The sequence below is a fragment of the Plutella xylostella genome, chromosome 17 (genome assembly GCF_932276165.1).
Source record: "Plutella xylostella chromosome 17, ilPluXylo3.1, whole genome shotgun sequence".
Classification (NCBI taxonomy): Eukaryota; Metazoa; Arthropoda; class Insecta; order Lepidoptera; family Plutellidae; genus Plutella; species Plutella xylostella.
Window position 1 is genome coordinate 2,778,714 of NC_063997.1, and position 18,934 is coordinate 2,797,647.

The 18,934-nt window shown below is 40.3% G+C and overlaps 1 protein-coding gene, 1 long non-coding RNA gene and 1 other non-coding gene across 3 annotated transcripts in view; all 3 read right to left on the reverse strand.

Moving 5' to 3' along the window:
* Window positions 1–18,934, reverse strand: part of LOC105390290 (prominin-like protein) — a 55,624-nt gene that overhangs the window by 32,148 nt on the left and 4,542 nt on the right. The gene's annotated exons all lie outside the window — the stretch shown is intronic.
* Window positions 3,969–4,040, reverse strand: Trnae-uuc. The gene has a single exon. It is a non-coding gene; the product is annotated as a tRNA-Glu (tRNA).
* LOC119693957 lies at window positions 4,854–5,852 on the reverse strand. The gene is made up of 2 exons (XR_005254699.2): window positions 5,436–5,852; window positions 4,854–5,077 (listed from the first exon to the last, which is right to left on the reverse strand). It is a non-coding gene; the product is annotated as an uncharacterized LOC119693957 (long non-coding RNA).

Consider the following 18,934-nt stretch of genomic DNA (forward strand, 5'->3'; position numbering starts at 1 on the left):
GCGACTCATTAAACATGAATACACCGTCCACCCCCGCCCCTCTTACCCTCTAGCCGACCGCCCGCTTGGCCTTTATTTAGTTAACGTGCCCTTAACATTCACTACAGGTTGTACTAACAATGAAGCGATGATTGCCGTGTGGTCGAATAGCCACCAACCAACCCCTTATGATGATGGCTATCTGAACTAGGACAGAAGGCCGAAGTGGGCCAGAAAATTTACATCGCAACTTTTTTGCCGTGTATTGCCAGATGTCATTTGCCAGATAGACATCGTCGTCAAAGAATTTCATAAATAGATGGGTAATAAAAGAACTTGATTATAGCATCTATTATGATTTGGAAATATCTAGCTAGCTCTACAAGTTGTCCTGAAAAACACTTCCGAGTACAGACTGAATGACTGAAACAGCTAAACTTTTACGCACGATTCGACACAGATGGGTCTAATAGTTTTCCAATTAACAGAACGGTGAAAGTGTTCGATAAACGGCTTTGTTCCACTCTCAATAAGAACACAATTAGATACGTGACGACCGACGACAGCAAGAAGAAGTAAATGTGAGGGTCGTGCCACTTCTCCGTAAGACAACTTGTTTCTTGTTTGTGAGAAAGTCGACTTTACTATGATAGCAAAGCACTAAAACTATGGTTTATATGTTACATGTTCTAGATTAGATGCAGGCTAGAGTGTGGATAAGACTTAACTATAGGCCAATTTTCAAGTAAAAACCTAAAAACTTGAACCAATGGCTTCTGTGAAATTCAGTGAACTCAAATAAGGCCAATTAACCTTGACGACCTTAATGACAGAAAAAATTTACGCATTATTGAACTTTTTCGCAATTAGGTTCAATATAAAAATAGGTACGCGAGGAGGTATGTGCTATATATGTAGCCCGCGGCCTTATCACCGCAGGTCAGCGGTCGTTGTGCCAGTAAATTCAACTGGTAGCTCTATTTCGATGTAGTGGCGAGCGTACTACACCGCGGCCATGCAAATCAATGCATTCAGCTAAATTTAACGATGTCCATTCAAAATATTGACTACTGATTTCGAGTAGTAATTACTTTGTTAGGCTAGGCTGGCAGCGGAGATGCTTAAAAACGGAGGAACCATTATGTACGGTGTTAAGTAAAAGATGATTGATATAATATCGAAAAATTGTACTACGATGTCAAATATTAAACTTACTTCTCTTACTACTTAGGGCGGATTCGACCAACGTCGAGTAACTTTTTACTCACGAGTAAAGTACTAGTTACTCGCGAGTAAGCAGATTTTGCATTCTACCAAACCTGAAACCAAGATAAGTAGCTTATCCCAAGAATAAAATGTTATACCGCCAAAATTGACCGTGTAACGAGCTTATCCGAGAGTAATTTTGTAATGGCGGCGGCACATCAGCTGATTAGAAAACCGTCATAATGACATATAAACACATCTGTCAAAACATAAACAAAAGTACGTTTAAAGGCAAAGTCTCCGAATAACAACAGCGAATAAAATATTAAAACATAAACAATTTCATACTTTTATAATCCATTCAAACTAAGTTGGCATGTCATTTCTATTGCATGCTTTGAAACGCAGCTATTTTTATTTTAGTTGCATTACAGTTTCGTTCCTCGTTCATTCAATTTAATCATGGTATAACTTGGTAGAATGCAAATGTACTTATCCTGGATATTTACTCGCGTATAAATTTTATTCCGGTATAGTTATTCTCGTGTAACGTGATGTTTGGACGAATTCACCCTTACTCAAAATACATTATGCCTAGTCGTAATCTCATTCATAAAACACACGTAACGTAAATAATCTTAACACAAACAGGGTAAAAGAGTATCCTTAGTATTAAAGCCGTATTTTCCGCTATGATATCTCCCGAAGCTCACATTTTATAATTTTATTAACGGCGTGACGCATGGCGCATGCGCGTTTCAGTGACGGAGCGTTTGCATTATTTATCATTACGACTGAATTATGAGCTTGTATAATTAATCCAGACAGGGAAGTCCCCCGTTAATAACCAAAGAGTTTGGGGGTCCATCGGATTCCTCACAAGTACCTACGAAAGTAGGATTTAACGAGTTCAGGGTCAAACCGCACATGCTTATTTTGCTCAAGCCCAGAAACCGCATGATGGCATATAAAAAAACATTATAATAGTAATTACAGTTATAGGCATTGAATTGAAACAAAGTGTTTAAATGAAATCAATTGTCTAATTGATTTCAATCTTCAAGCTATAATTTACCGTTGCTGACGAGACGAGACCTGACTCACTGAAGACTGGCAGTTCTAAAGCTGGCTGCACACGGTCCGTGATTATACTGACGATACCAAGCAAGACGTAAGACCACGGACAGCCAACCATTGCCCACTATGCTCATTCAACGGTCTTCTTGTGTGTCAAGATTTATGGTCAGCTATGTATCTTGAAATATGAAGCTAAGTTCATATTATGTCTACGCTACCCTAAAGGTAGGCTATTTTCAGGTGCGGGCTAGTTAAGAGTAGAATATTCAACAAATAATAACAATGATGTACGTACATAACAAGCCCGTATCCATCCATACGCATTTTACGGACCATTAGGGTCAAGCTTTACGCTCGCCGTCACTAAGCGGTTGTAAGTTGGACAGTCGCGGTCGCGGCCATTCTCGTTTGTAACTGTAAACGGACGGATAGCCGACGCGTTCTAAACAACCATGTGGACGTATTTGGAATTACAATACCGCTGCTCTAAAGACCCGGTCAACATGACTCACTTGTAAACAATACGGGTTAATGTGGTCAATATTATTGTGGCTACTGTCTATCAAGGAGTCAGATAGAAAAGCACTAGGGATTCCCTAAGAGGAAACTCTAAGGCTTACTTAGTAAAGAATTGAGAAGCAGATTTAAAGTACTAAGTACACACAACGCTCGCTGTCACTCTAACTAGCAGTAATTTAGTGGTAAAAGAAAGGCATCACCAACCTACCTAAATGGCACGTGTAGCGCGGTTCCTCGGTTGATGAACGATTGTAATTGGCTAGTTTCGCGTGGACGCCGCCAAATTTCCAACAATCACTAATAGCTACACACAGTCGAGCAACAATGGTGAAAATCAACAAAATTGTATATTACACGGCCACTTTCTACATTATGAATGCTATAACAGACCAAGGTCGGGCAACTAGTTGGTTTCACTCTTGCACACTGTAACGTAGGGGTTTAAATCTGCAATAGATAGTACCTACCGGAGAATCGACATAAAAAAAATATTGAAAATTTTACGGATTTATATCTATTATTATTAATTTTTATATCTATTATTATGTTTTATAGACACCTCGCCATAGTTTCAAGTTTTGGGCATGATCCGTCAAATTTTCACAAGTTTCAGAGCTACGTACGTCATAGATAAACCTATGATGTGAGGAAACGTGTTGTTAAATTGTATCACAGGGGGATCGGCAATATTCGCTATCCATCAACTATGTCTAAGGAACCGGAAAATGACTTGATACGAGATCAGCTAAACATTATGTTTACTAATGCTAAGAGGTATTTCCCTTTAGGGTGTGTGAGTATATAGGTACATGTATTTTGTCTGTCTATCTGTATGAAACAAACGCAGATTAGATTGTAAATTCAACAAATTTCATTTGTTTGTTTGACAGTCTTTAAAATTTAATCTTATTTATCAACACATAGTCGCTACGGCCGGTATTTGTACACAAGGTACAAAAATACTCCACTCGTAGCTCTTTTAATTATATTTTCTTGCTACGAATATTATTACTGTATGGCAACTTATTATTTATATGGGTGCGTGTTTCACATTTGCTAACACTTTCCGTTGACGTCTGAAGTTAATTTAAACATTATTTCATGCCAGACACAACGAAGCGCGACCATAAATTACTACATGTAGCTACATAATTTACAATTACATACATATAAATAAACAAAAACATTTCCCGTACCGGGAATCGAACCCGAGCCTCCTGGGTGAAAGCCAGGTATCCTAGCCACTAGACCATACGGGAGGTACGAACTAGTGTGAAATTCGGAAACAGACTGATAAAATAATTTTCGCGATCAAAATATCCAATCTTCCACTTTTACCATCACAACTTAAGTTTCCCGTTACCTGTGTCAGTACTTGGAATTCTACTCATCGATCCATATTGTAAAGCATCACTGTCCTCTACCCAACCTTCCTTCCTTAGGGATTTGCTTGACACGGATTTCCGCTCACCCATATCCCCTTTATGGAAGTGAATTTATTAGGCCTCCCTGCGTTAGCGATGAAGCTTATCCATCGTATCGTCTTGCAAGAAATTTGCGGTATCGCCACGAAACTTATTGGATTTATTTATTATTAGATTATGCTAGAGGTCAACGAAAGAGAAACATCTAATCAAGAAACTATTTGGCAATGCAAGGTCGAATCGTCATGTTTAAAATGTGCGAGAAATACCCAGTATTTTTTTTGTTTTTGTCGTATTGTATGACTAGCTGAGATATTAAAACCTGCCACTGACCATCGACTATCTAATCAGGTGATTAGGAAGAGAAGGTGCTATGATGGAGGCCGCAGTGACTCACGATATGCCCACAAACCTCTACGCGTTCAGCCCACTTATTGCAAACTTGTAAACGTATGTATTGATATTTATTTAGCTGTGCTTTCTTGTGTATAGAATAGATTCACGGAATCTCGCATCTACGAGTGGCCTGTAGTGCATGAAAAAGGCCGAGAGCAGAGTGAGGCTACTTGGGTGAGGCCAGTGTGACGTGCTACCTGCCTAGACCTAAGGGTTTTAGTGTAGGTAAAAAAAAAAGTAGGCGAGGCAGAGTCCAGTTAAAAAAAATAAGTTTATTAATTTAAAAAAATACCGGGCCAAATAAGTTCGATTCCGTCAAATCTAACACCTGACCGCACTTCCCTCGGAATGGTATCTCCAGCCGTGTGTACGTGGGATTTGTGCTGGGATGACCTTCTTCACGGGGGTGATTAGCAGGTATATATTCTTCTTGGTCGGCCGACCGACGGTTAGGGATTTAGCCCGAACGTAGTTCCCTGCAAATCCATGCACGTATAAGTTACACGGCAATTTTATTGGATCACCACGACAATGTACCTAAGGAATGCGGTAGAAAATAAGTAGGTAGTGTCGTGGTGATCAAACCAGATACGGAGTTTACAATGTGTACGTGATTCATGAAACGAAGGTACCTATTAAAAAATTAAACAAATAACGGTCAATTCATAATAATTAAAAAAATACTAGATAACCCGACCATGCAATGGATTTATTATGGAATGATGATGATGCATTGATAAAATATGCAGCTAAATGATTTACAATGATTAGGTCTCAATGAATTATAATATTAACTAACTTAAAAGCCACCTAAAAATACTGTTCACCACTTACCCAAATTTAGGGGTTTCTGCTGCACGGAATAACTAGGTATTATTTAGTACTATGTAATTATCACTTATAAGTTTATTGCAGCACTCAGGCAAATAAAATAAATATATTATCCACTATTTAAACGAGGATTTATAAAAATCAGAGCTCGACCAGTTGTTGCGTCGGTGGCGGTTGGAATGTGACGTCGCGGAGTCGTGGAGTCTCCTACTAATATTTGACAATGCGAGGGTAGCCGGGCGCGAGCGATGCGCGGTTATCTTTTTATTCGGTACCGTTAGCAGAGCGTTTCGTTACATGTATTAAATTATTAAGAATGATATTGATTGACTGTTTTACATTTTATAATATTTATTTGTAATTATATTTGTAAATACTATTATAAATGAATAGTACTTTACTGGTAATTAAAATAAGATTTGTAAAGGGAATAGTAATTTACTTGTAAATAATAATAATAATAAATAATAATAAACATTTATTTCAGGCATCAGTGGCCCATATTATAAACTAAACACATACATTTTAAATCATACAAAATAATAAATAAAATTACATAATTATAAAATGTAACTAACTTAAACTCTAGCACTATTAATAGCAGGGGATTTAATAGTCTTTTTCGCCTCCCTGTAGCGACGGAAAACGATTCCCGCAGGCCAGAAGTCCTTGTTCAGTAGAACCTTCTGCTGGTCGGCGGGAACCCGAAGACGGAAGGACTTGAAGTCCGTCTGCTTGGCGGACTGCAGTCTTTCAATCGCCAGCACCTGGACTGGCTGTTCGGTGCGGCCGACACTCCTCTCCTTGATATAGCGCATAATGTTGTCATGCGCCATATTCGCGTGGATGCGGGAGACGTAGATGTCGACCGTGGGCGTGGCGGCCTTCAGCGAGCAGGCGGCCGGGGCGGTGCCGCGCTTGTTGTGGTTGCGGCGACGGGGGCTCCTCTTCTCCACCAAGATGAAGCCATCCTTGTCGACGACCGCGTTGCGCGAGGCGCGGGGGGGCGCCGCTGGAGCTCCGGCAGCCGCTAGCGTCACCTGGGGTGCAGCTTGCGGCGCGGCTCGACGGCGGCGGCGGGGGCGGGGTAGCGCGGGCGCGGCCTTCTGCTGGCTCCTGATGGTGGAGGGTGCAGCAGCAGCGGGGCGCGGCGGCGCGGGGGCGGCGGCACGCAGCGGGCACGCGGCATCACGTGTCCGCTCGGCGTAGGTCGCAGGCGGCGGGTCATTTACCCGCCGCAAATCGGTGTCAGTTGCATGTAGTGAATCTTGCTGCGCTTGCAGTTCACGCGCCGGCGAAGGCGGTGTCGCGTGGATCGCAGCGTCAGCATTCCGCAGCGATAACAACTCACGTTGCATCGCCGCGCTGGCGACTTCCGAGGCTTCCAACTTGCCTCGAATTTCGGTGATCTCGGACTTCAACAGGACGATGTCCTTAAGCAGCCGGGTCACATCGACGTGGTCAAATGTAACCGGCGGCAGCTTGTAGAGGTCCCGAGCCACGTACGTCGGGACATTATCCGGATCGGTCTCCTGGAACACCCGGATGATGTCCTGCAGGTCTTTCTTCATGCTGCCATCGCCGCGGCGCGGCACGAGGCGCACGGCGGTGGTGGCGGTGTCGGCGAGCAGCTTCTTGGCGGCGGCAAGCTCAGCCTCCTTGAAGCTGGTCAGACAGATCTGCTCGAGGCTGATCACGTCCATCGAGTCCAGCTTGTTCTGAACGAAGGCGAGCACCTCGCTCACCATGAGGGTGTCCGATACTTTAGTGGCGGTGGCCATGTTGCAGTCGTACTCAGTAGTGAGTCACACACGTGACGGCTACAGACGGCGCCGCTAGAAAGCGACCGTCCTAGCCGAAGTCAGAGTTGCAACTCAATAATAATTATATTTTTATTAAATTCATTTCATGAATACCTACTATTATAAGGGAATAGTAATGTATTGTAAATAATTGATTAAATTCATAATTTTAGGTTAATTTAGATAAAAAAAAAATTACAATATTAAATAATTGTGTTCTAAAATTGTAAATATTTATTTAATTTAAGTACCAGCACAAGTGCAACGTTACAGTACCCCCCGCGGCACCCAAAGGGTTTTATTCTATAATAAAATCCGCCTCATAACAGCCATAATAGCATTACACATTCATTCTTCACAACTAGCATACTTCATCTACTAAACATCCTTACATTAAGAGCAGCAATAATTATACAGTGAATTATTGTCGCTTCCTTACATAAAAAAAGGTACCCGTTATGTATAAAACGAATAACTTATGCAATTATGTTTTTATGAAACAATTTCTAATGACTTAATGTTTATTTATTGTAGCCTGCCAATTTTAGGTCTTTGATATGCCATGTTCCTATGTTCTTGCCTGACATATCCTCAAGGATGTACACCAGTGGAGACTTTTTACCAGACACTCGACATTTTATAAATTTTGGAGCTAATTTTTTGGAAAAATATTTGTCTTTATTGCTCAGGAAATACGTGCGTTTAAAAACTATATCTCCGATGTTGAACTCCGCCTGTTTTCTACGCAAATTATATTGGGCTGTATTTTTCTCATGCGCATGCCACAGAGAAGCTTGCACTTTATCAAAAACGTCAGCTAAGCACCCTAGGTTCTCTGCATAAATGTCACGGGGCAAAAATATAATTTCCTCTCCCAATTCCGTGTCCGTGTAATGGGAACCACAAGTAACTAACTCACGCCCGTACACCAGAAATGAAGGGGTATAACCCGTGGACTCATTAACTGAATTGTTGATGGCGAATTGGATCTTTGGGATATTAGTGTCCCATGCCCTGTGGTCGTTATCAACAAATGTGGATACACAAGTCATGATTGTCTTGTTGTAACGTTCCACGGTGTTGATTTGCGGTGAATATCTGGGAGTAAAATAGATATTAGGAATATTATACTTCTTGAAAAATTTCTCAGTACTATTTGAAATAAATTGGCTACCGTTATCCAGAAATATTGTCTGCGGTATACCGTGTACCATAAACACAGAATCTTCCAATAATTTAATTACTATATCAGAATTAGCTCGCTTAATCGGGAAAATAAGGCAAAATTTTGAAAAGCAGCATGTAACGACTAGTAAATAGCTGTTCTGTTTACGTGTAATAGGGAGAGGCCCAACAAAATCAATGGATATCATTTGAAATGGTCTCGAACACTGTTTCGGGCGACCCATCTCACCCAATGTAGTGTGATTTTGTGCCTTGTACGCCAAGCACTTTTCACAAGTACCTACAAACTTAGCGACATCTCTATACATGCCTCGCCAGTAAAAGCGTAATGCCAATCGGTGATAAGTTTTGAATATTCCAAGATGGCCTGCTGTAGGCTCAGAGTGGTTTTCAGAAATGATCTTTTCACGCGATTCTTGAGGAACTACTAATTTCCAGGAAAACTCATTTGTCAGAGTTGCAACGGTCTTTGATCGCCTATACAAAGAATTATCTTTAATAATGAGATTTGGGAATTGACCAGGAGACTTGAGGCAGCCATGATATAGTTTTAAGTACCATGTATCTTTAGTGTCCAAGTGAGAGTTGGAAGATACCGCAGCACAAGGTACTGCCCTGGAAAGTGCATCCGGTATAACATTATCGACCCCACGCCTATGTTTCATTTCGAAATTAAATGAAGATAGCCTAACTCCCCACCGAGCCAGCCTACCAGTGGGATTGGTTAGTGACAAAAACCATTTAAGCGCGGAGTGGTCTGTATAGACAGTAAAGATCTGGCCGTTCTCCAAGTAGCACCGCCAGTGCTCGAGGGCAGTAATAACTGCAAGGGTTTCCCTCTCGGTGATACTATAATTTTTCTCAGCACCGGTCAGTGAGCGGCTCATGTACGCAATTGGATGTTCTTTACCGTCCACAGTCTGTGTTAACATCGCGCCGACGCCGTAATCGCTTGCGTCTGTGTGGACCTCGAATGGTAAATCATAATTAGGGCATGATAACACCGGAGCAGAGACTAAACACTCCTTTAATTTGTTAAAAGAGGCGTCCGCTTCGGGTGTCCACTTAAATGGTGGTGCGTTCTTTTTGTTAGACGTCAGTTTGTTTAATGGACCCGCAACAGTACTAAAATTGGGTACAAACCGTCGGTACCACGTAGCTGTGCCCAAGAAGCGTTTCAAATCCTTCCGACTGGTAGGGGTCGGATAGTTGAGGATTGCCTCTACCTTACTTGGGTCAGTCCTTAAACCATGTTCGTCAACCACATATCCCAAATACTTTAACTGGCTACGGAAAAATTTGCATTTTTCTAAGTTAACGGTTAAATTTGCGTGTTTCAGCTTCTCGAGTACGCGTAATAATAGAGACACGTGCTCCTCAAATGAGCTGCTTACGACAATAATATCATCCAAGTAAGCAAATGTTTTAAGGTCAAAATCACCGAACAACATATCTACAAGACGCTGCTGAGTTGCCGGGGCATTTGTGAGTCCGAACGCTGTGGTCTTAAATTTGAGCGTGCCACGGCCGGGAACATAAAAAGCAGTCTTTTCCTGATCCTCAGGCGCAATAGGAATCTGCCAGAATGCTTTTGACAGGTCGACACTACTAAGAAATTTAGCGTCACGTAAATTATCTAAAATTTCTGACACATACGGCAAATTATAAGCGTCACGCTTAGTGACGGAATTAAGCTTTCGGCTGTCTAGGCAGAATCGGGGCTGACCGTTACTTTTGTACACGATTAGAACTGGGGATGACCAAGCGCTCTCACATCTATCAACCACATCCAGTTCCAGCATCTCGTCAACCTGCTCCTGTAATATGCGCTGTTTTTCTGGTGACATTCGATAGTAACGCTGCCGTAAAGGTTGTGCGTCACCCGTATCGATATGATGAGTTATCAAACTAGTTCTACCCAGGCCTTTGACCTCTATTGAAATGTCTTTGAATTGTTGCACTATGTTATCAGCAATCAACTTTTGTGCTTCATCTAAGTTATTGTAAGATTGGAGGCAAACCTCGGGTGTATTGGCTTTAATTTCAGCCAAAGAAGTCTCAGAAAGGGTAATGCTACCTAAATACTTGGGGCAGATTTTAAAAGCTCGCCAGAAGTCAATGCCTAAAATAAATGAGGTATCTACATCCGGTATCACATGAGTTTTAATTATGTGAAACTCGTTTTCAAACTGGATTGGTAAATTTATGAATCCTATGCTTTTTATAGACTGTCCCCCAGCAGCAGTAATAGTAATGCATTCATCGACAATTAACTTCAATCCGTGATCTAGTAAAAGTTTGTGACTATTTTTACCTAGTAAGGTTACTGCAGAGCCGGAATCTAAAAGTCCACAAGCCTCTATATCGTTGATCTTAACAGAAACGTAGGGTCTGTTATCATTAAGGGGTTTAGAATCCAGAATTGTGGAGACCCTATAGCAGTGAAAAAAACTTCTAACAAAATTGAGCCAAGAATTCCACTCATTGGCATCAAATTTTGCATCACAATTCTGGGAAACTAGTTTTTTGAGTTAGACGGATTGTTTGTAGCTGCCTGACATTCAGGACAATCCGGATACTTGACACCTTTGTGGCCACATTTAAAGCAAATAATAGACCTATCTGGATTTCTGCATTGGCGGAGATTGTGTGTGTTTTCACGACACCTGGGACAAAATAAGGGCTTTTTCTCATCTATTGCATGTACATATTCCTGGATATTGGATTTATTTAAGGTATTATTACTGGTTTTGTTAGCATTTTGCACGTTATTATTATTATTGTAGTTCCTGTACCCGTAGTTTTTGTTATTATCATTGTAAGTGCCCGATTTGAAGTGATTATTAGTATTATAGTTTGTTTTTTTGTTTGAGGAACTCGTATAGGCAAATTCTGGAGCTAAGGTTTCTCGTGTCACCCCAGTAGGTTCGCGGAAATTATTAAGGCGACATTGAAATGTCTCGTAATTCCGACAAAGTGTCCGTAACTGGTCAATCGATTTTATTTCTGTTGAGGAAGCCAATGTACTCGCGTAACAAGGGCGAATGTTGTGCAATATTATTTCAAGTTTATCTTCCTCCGGCAATGATTTGGATAACCTTGAGAACATACCGGAAATGATAGATAAATATATGGTAATATTTTCTGATTCTCCTTGAGTTCTTGCTCGGATTTCTGCTAAAAGGCGGTAATCGAAATCCAATGTATCAAAGTCTTGTCTGAGCAGAGCTTTGAGTTCATCCCAAGATGACACTTGATCCCTTACGCTCCTAAACCAGTGTAGAGCATTGCCTGTAAAAATCTCCGTTCCAAACGACAGTAGCCTTGCATCCGATATATTTCTGGCACTGCAGTATTCAGAGACGCGCTCAATAAAAGCACGTACGCAGGTATCGCCATCGAATTTAATCTTGCCTAGATCCAAAATACTACTACGATCGCAGGTAACATTAATTACAGGAGTTCCTAGTTGATCTGAAGCAGTTTCCTGAGATGAGGAACACATTGAAAGTGTGTCGACGCCTTTTTCCAAGAACGATCTAAATTGTCCCACGAAGTTTTTATAAAGAGACAGAGTTTCATCATACTGTACTTTACTCTCCTCCGTAGGAGCAATACGATGAAGTCTATGATACAGATGGTTTAACAAATTTTCTGCCCGTTTAACTACAGCAATATCCGGTTGCGGTTCTTGGAGAATTTTTTCTACTTTACCTAAAACCTCTAAGCAACCCGTCAAATCCTCTACAACATCAAATGGAGACTCCAAAACCTCCTCGGAAGGATACTCCGACACAAGTTTTACTATTTGTTTCCTGAGGTCAGCCACCTTCGAACAAGGCGTTGTGCCTCTGATAGCAACCTCATACTCGAGTTCCGACTTTTGCAATGAAAGAAACTTGATGGTGTACATTATGTAATGAAAATTAGTTAGGTGGTTATAATGCGAAGTAGCTTTCTTAAAGTTAACCGGGAAAACCTCGACAATAAGAGTAAATGGTGAACAGTGTAAAAGGTAATAATAGTAAAATAATAGTGATTAATAGTAATAATAATTGTCAATTATACTCCGTTCTGTTACAATTGTTTGATTAAAATAAAGAACGCTTGGTTTTGCCAATTATTACCAATGCCAAAAAAACAAAAAAATTGTATAAAATAAATATCATAAAAAAAATTGCAACTGAAAAAGTAAAATAAAAAAAAAAAATGTCATCAACAACTAATGTGTACGCAGCCTTATAATAATGAATTTAATTGAACTTTTATGATGTCAATGATAAAATTAAAAAAATAATTACAACTTTTTTTTTTTTTTGTTAACTGTACATAAAATAAAATTACAATGGATAGAATGTCACAAGTTAAAACAAATAAATATAAGTAATTCTTAAATTTGCAACCATGTACACATTAGCTGTTTAAAAAATCAAAACCATAGAATAAGCGTTTTAACATAAAAAAAAAACAACACACCAACATGCACAACTACCTACTACAGGAGTAGAACGGAACCAAACTTATTTTTAACCACGTTTAGGCGCCAGTGTACTGGAAGCGTTTTAGTTAAAAAAAAATGAATTAATAATAGGTAAACACACACATTTGATTTTTTCCAAATTCAGTAACCAACTTATAACCCCGACAGAGTATAAAACAGTTTCTAATCCAAACATAGCCAAACACTAACCCAATGAACTAGAAACGCTTAGTTTGGACTTTACGAGTTGCCTTTGATGTACGATGTAGGTACGAGTGTTTCAAATCCCCTAAACTGAAACAGCGCACGCACGGTACATGGGAAGTATACCACCGGGCAGAAACAGAGAGTAGTTAAAAAAAAATGCAGAAATGGGCACATTTTAAAAGTACTTATTACTTACTCATAACTTGGTAATAACAAAAATACGGAAAAGTAAACCCGACGTTGAATATCGACGTTGATTTTGCTCTCTTATGTTTCATAAACGCGAAACTTTTTACGTAAACCAAAGGTCAGATCAGAACTTCTGGAAATTCTTCGGCTTCTACGCCATTCGCCAACAAACATCTACTGCTGGAAAGTGGCCTCCCCCAAAGATCGCCATCACACTATCCATCCTCATTTAACTATACCACCCTATAATTATTATAACCTCATATGAGTTTCAGTAGTCCTCTTTGTAACAAGCAAGTCGTCAGACAGTCTCCTACATCAGTCAGCAGTAGTCAGCAGTAGTCAGCATATCGCGGTGTGTAATAAAGAAGAAAGCCAGAGCCGGGTCGGGACCGGGTCGCCCGCACTGTTGTGCAACTGTGACCCAGATACAGGAGGGTCACTCTATACTGACTAACACGAACGAACGGGAACTGCCGTGCAATCGGCACGTTTAATACAAGGAGATAAAGTCGTGGCGCGCTCCGAAACTTGGTTTTTCGTCATATAGAGTGGCCCCCAGCAGCTGGCGTCGCAGCGTGCCCGCTGCAGGGAAACCATGCCCCATAAACGATGTAGGATCGTAAATGCCGTGGCAAGATTTAGGGCTTTCTTGTGGATGGTAGAGATAGTGCGTATTGGGATGAATAAGAAACTCGACCTTAGTGGTTTCCTGGACGTTAGAACAAAACAGTACGATGATAATTTTATTGCTATCGCAATACTCAAGGATACTGCGTAGTGGGATCTGCGATGCTGGTATCAGATTTACTGTATGATGGTATTCGTTATTTTCATTATTACATAGATCTACAATATAATTTTCATTCATATTTAATATAATAAAACAACAAACTCATTAAAAAGTTGGCAAAGCTGCGGGTTTAGAGTTGCAAAGATTATGCAGCCAAGATAAGTGATTAAAATAATTTGCAAGACATTTCGCAAAAGGCCAAACGCTAAAGTGAGTGTGTGAACTATACAAGCCAGTTGGTCTAACGGTTCTTCATGTTTAATACTTTGTTGTGTTATGAGATCGTAAAGCAAATGAGCCAAGTATTATGAGTTGGTCCATTTGGCAGGCATCAAAAGGAAGATTTGTGTAAACAAACTCGGGCTTGCTACTGAAAATTCTGGATGAGATAAATAAAATAGTAAACTTTACATTGCGTAAGTGTAACTGTTTGCTATGGAGAGCGGATAATTATTTATAGTAGTGAACAAAGTTTTGTAATCAATGTTTGTTTTGAATATGGAACACGAAATTAATATTTAAGAAAATTACTGAGGATACTCTTCTTCGCTTGTAAAACTTTATTATTTTATAACAACAGATACCTAATATACCTATGATATTATCTAGTATCGAAAAGGATTAAAAAGTTAATAGTGAGATTGTAATTTTAATTGTAATTATCACGTGCTAATTTGCAGAAAGATTATAAAATGATGAAAATTATTATTATTATGCATGCTCTAATAGCCATAATCATAAATAGCGGACAGTATTATTATTAAACAACAGGGTTGACGGTTTACGAACATTGCAAATTAGTTTAACTATACGTATTATGTTATGCCGCTTCAAGATAGCAGTAAGTACTGTTATAATGCTTTTATTACGCATCCTCCCTCCATTTTATTATAACACTAGCTGTTCCCGCGCGCTTCGCTTCGCCTTAAAAAGTTTTCCCGTGGGAATTCCGGGATAAAAAGTAGCCTATGTTCTTTCCCAGGGTCTAGACCGTATGTATACCAAATTTCATTCAAATCCGTTCAGTAGTTTTGGCGTGAAAGAGTAACAGACAGACAGACAGACAGACAGACACAGTTACTTTCGCATTTATAATATTAGTTAGGATTAGGATTAGGATTAGTTTAACCAACTCCTCAAATGCCATTTGTCTAGATCAGAAGTCACTAATACCTAAGTATATGTTTACAGACAAACCTGGCCCCTGCAATCTCTATGAATTGATTGGTGCTAGCAGCTAACGTCAAAAACTAGTATCGATCATAAAATCCTATCTGATAGAGGTACATATCCTAAGATTCTCATTCCACAGGATTCAAAAACATTCAGTCTATGCAGCTCAAATTGCATCGTGCTCAAAAGCCTACGCAAAAGGCGGTCGGTAAGCAATTTGCCACCAGCTCCGCGCTATTAGTGGCAATTGATTCGACCTCAGTCCCCTAGCTGGGGGGTCACTCTATACTCCATCTCGTTGTAATAAACGTGCCGATTCAACGACAGCTCTCGTTCGTTCGTTTTTCGTCAGTATAGAGTGCTCCCTCTGGGCCGGCGACGAGTTAACACCGTCCCTGCGCAGAGCTGATGGGGCGAACGCTCCAGTTGCTATACGGAGCAATGGGAATACTGGAATTAAATTGTATGAAAATGGCCTTTCTAGTATAACATTGATTAAGGTGTGAAATACACATTATTATCACCAATACTTTATCCCTGATTAAACAGGGATTGAGGGCATGCCTATTTTTTGTGCACTATAATCGATATTTGGCGCCTCTAGCCATGACTACTAATAATATGAGATCAGTGGAATTGGGAGAAGCATTTCATCTCTGGTTGGCCTAACTACTCGTATTTGGATTGTGTAATAACAAGACAAGATAAAAAAAAATCTTTATTAAAACTCTGATAAAATGTACTAAAAACTATAAGACCACCTCTTACTGTAGTGCTCTATATGTCTGCACTATTCTACATCGCTTAACTTTATGCGATTCTCCCTGATCCATAACTCGTCCACACAATACATCATGGTGGTCCCATGACCCATGATGCAGTACACTGTGTGAGCGGGTCACAGGCGGGTCAAGTGATCCCGCAGTGCAGGTGCGACCCAGATCGGACTGGGCCAGCCTTTCTGTGCCTTTTGTGGGGGAACTTTTCGAGCCATACCGAAAATTGCCAAGATATTTTCCGCTTCACCATTAGGAAAGTACCTATTGCTTTATTTTCAGACAAACAATGAAACTATCGTAATAATAAGTCAGCTTGCACGCTAAACAAAAAGAGATCGCTATCGCATTTCCATTAGCGGAGACGCTATCACAAAATGCGACGGACGGAAATTAGATAACAGACAAGCAGTGTAACGATAATGACAAACGCGAGCAGAACTCTGAAGATGTCGTGTTTACTAACACTAAAGTGTGGTCTCACGCGGCGCGGGGGTCAATTACCGAGACTGCTCGACTTATTTACAGTAAACGGTAGTAATGAATGAGCTCCATTGATCAACACAGCTGTTCGGAAGCCAGACGCTCGAGCGGCACTGGACCGATCCATTATAATAACCACTGTTAGCTAACCATGTGGTGTGATACTGTTGCTTAATTTAAAATTTTCAGTTCATTTTCCTACTGCGCTAAAAGTTGGCAATCGTCCAAACGCTATGGTAAAATATTCTATATTTAATTAATCATTTTAACTGTTTTAATTGGAACAAACTTCAACTTTATATCAACTAAAACGCATTTACTTCAACACCTATTATAATTTTCAACGTTATTACGTCAGTGACGTGCAGTGACGTCGCTCTGAAAATCGCTTTCCTCGATGTAACTCCTGAAAAAGTACTAGGCGTGCATGAGTTAGCAGCAGGTCAGTTCAGTTGTTATCAGCAGGCGAGGCGGGGGCGGGCGGCGCGGCGCGGGGGCCGGGGCAAGGCCTTATCGTGACGTTGTGCCGCGCATCACAGACGCTAACTGTTGTTACACCAGCGATAACTTATCGGCGACATTCAAAGACCCTTTTACTTCTATGGTCGCCTGGTGGAAAACCGTAATTTTACCTAATTTCAACAAATTTCCCGAAAATGGGTGGTTATTATGACATGAGTGTTGCATGGATGGCGCGCTATATAGCATATTACGCTATTTGAGAATTATTTATGCAATTCCGTTAACAATTACAGCGTTTTAGTAATAATGGACTCATAAGCGGTAAAATTTTAAACAATGAACGTTCACAAATACCGTTCATGCATTCACCAGAACTGTTAGTTTTTTTCTTCTCTACACCTTTCACCGAAACTAGAGCCGGCAAGGAAGCGACGAGACGCTCACAAAAACATGAACCAAAATAGAAACAACCCTAAGCGCTGTCAAATGAACCATTCACCATCTTTTTCATGGTTTTTTTTTACTTTCACGATTTTTAACGTACATAGCCGTAGTTAAAGAAATATTCGACAGCATCAAATTGAGTTTAATAAGTCCATGTTCGACAGGTTTGATAGTGGCATATTTATCGTGTGTTTCTCTATTAGTCTTGCCACCAAGTTACTTAATATTAATATTGAGTGCACATTACATTCAAATACATACTGTGCAGGTCATACACTGAAACGAGCATGGCCTTCAACATCATACAAATTCAACATTACACTGAGCATCAGAACATAGTTGTCGACGTGGAAATAAGCACTCTATATGACGAAAAACTAAGTTTTGGAGCGCGGCTGCGCGAGCCACGACCTTATCTCGTTGTATTAAACATACCCATTGCATGACAGCTCTCGTTCGTTTGTTTTTCCTCAGTATAGAGTAACCCGCCTGAACACAATGACTTTAACAGTTGACAATGTCGGTGCTGAGGTAAACCGGGAAAAGCAACCGTGACAATGAAAATCTGATACCATCGCATTGTCTATTCAGGCTGCATTGGATTGGATGAAACGCTGATGTAGCTCTTTGGTATTTGTTGGATTCCAAGCAGTTGAGATAACTAGTATACTGATAAAAGCTCGCAGCCGTTATTTGAAATACGATGGATGATGAAAAGGTAGATTATCTATATTATTATGGTCTTAGCTCTCAGAAGGAGATACAACACCCAGAGGCATGTTAATGGTACAACTATAGATGGGAGATATACAGTATGTTACTATCTGGGAGGTCGACAGTCGATACAGTTCATTGAGGCAGAGTCGATCGGAAGTAGATAAGACAGCAGACGACCAATGACCCCACACTAACATATGCACGCTACACCAGCAGCTAGTCACGTAAAGTAAACAATGCATGTAAACACGTATAGCGGTTTAGCGGGAAAGTGTTAAATTGGTAAATCAATTTTTACTTGGTATTTTCGGTTCGTCATTTAATTGGTTTTAAACGTTAAAAAAATACGTAAAATTGTGATTGTTTATTTTATAATAAAAAAATACAGAGTCGCTTTCACTTTCTACACCCAAATCTAACAGTATGTACTGTGCCAACAAAACAACTTAAAAAGGTACACAAACATAATAAGGACAACCAGTTGATCAAATTGGCTCCTTAAAGCAAAGTTGCACTGCTTCATCAAATTATCACTTTCCATTTTCAGCTATTTATTATCAAACACACGTGTTCATACTCTGTTTAACTTATTTGTGGCTGCAGTGCGAGCCACGTTCGTCGAGTCCATCGCCACCCGGCGTCCAAACAAACCATTAAACGTTGGTGTATGAGCTGAGGATATGGAAGCCAAGATAGCACCTCTCTTGTTTACTGCACTGTCTATTGAAAACAATCTTAGTTTCTAGGTCAGCAGAGCCCATATCTCTTCGGCAAGGACTGTGCAAGATCAA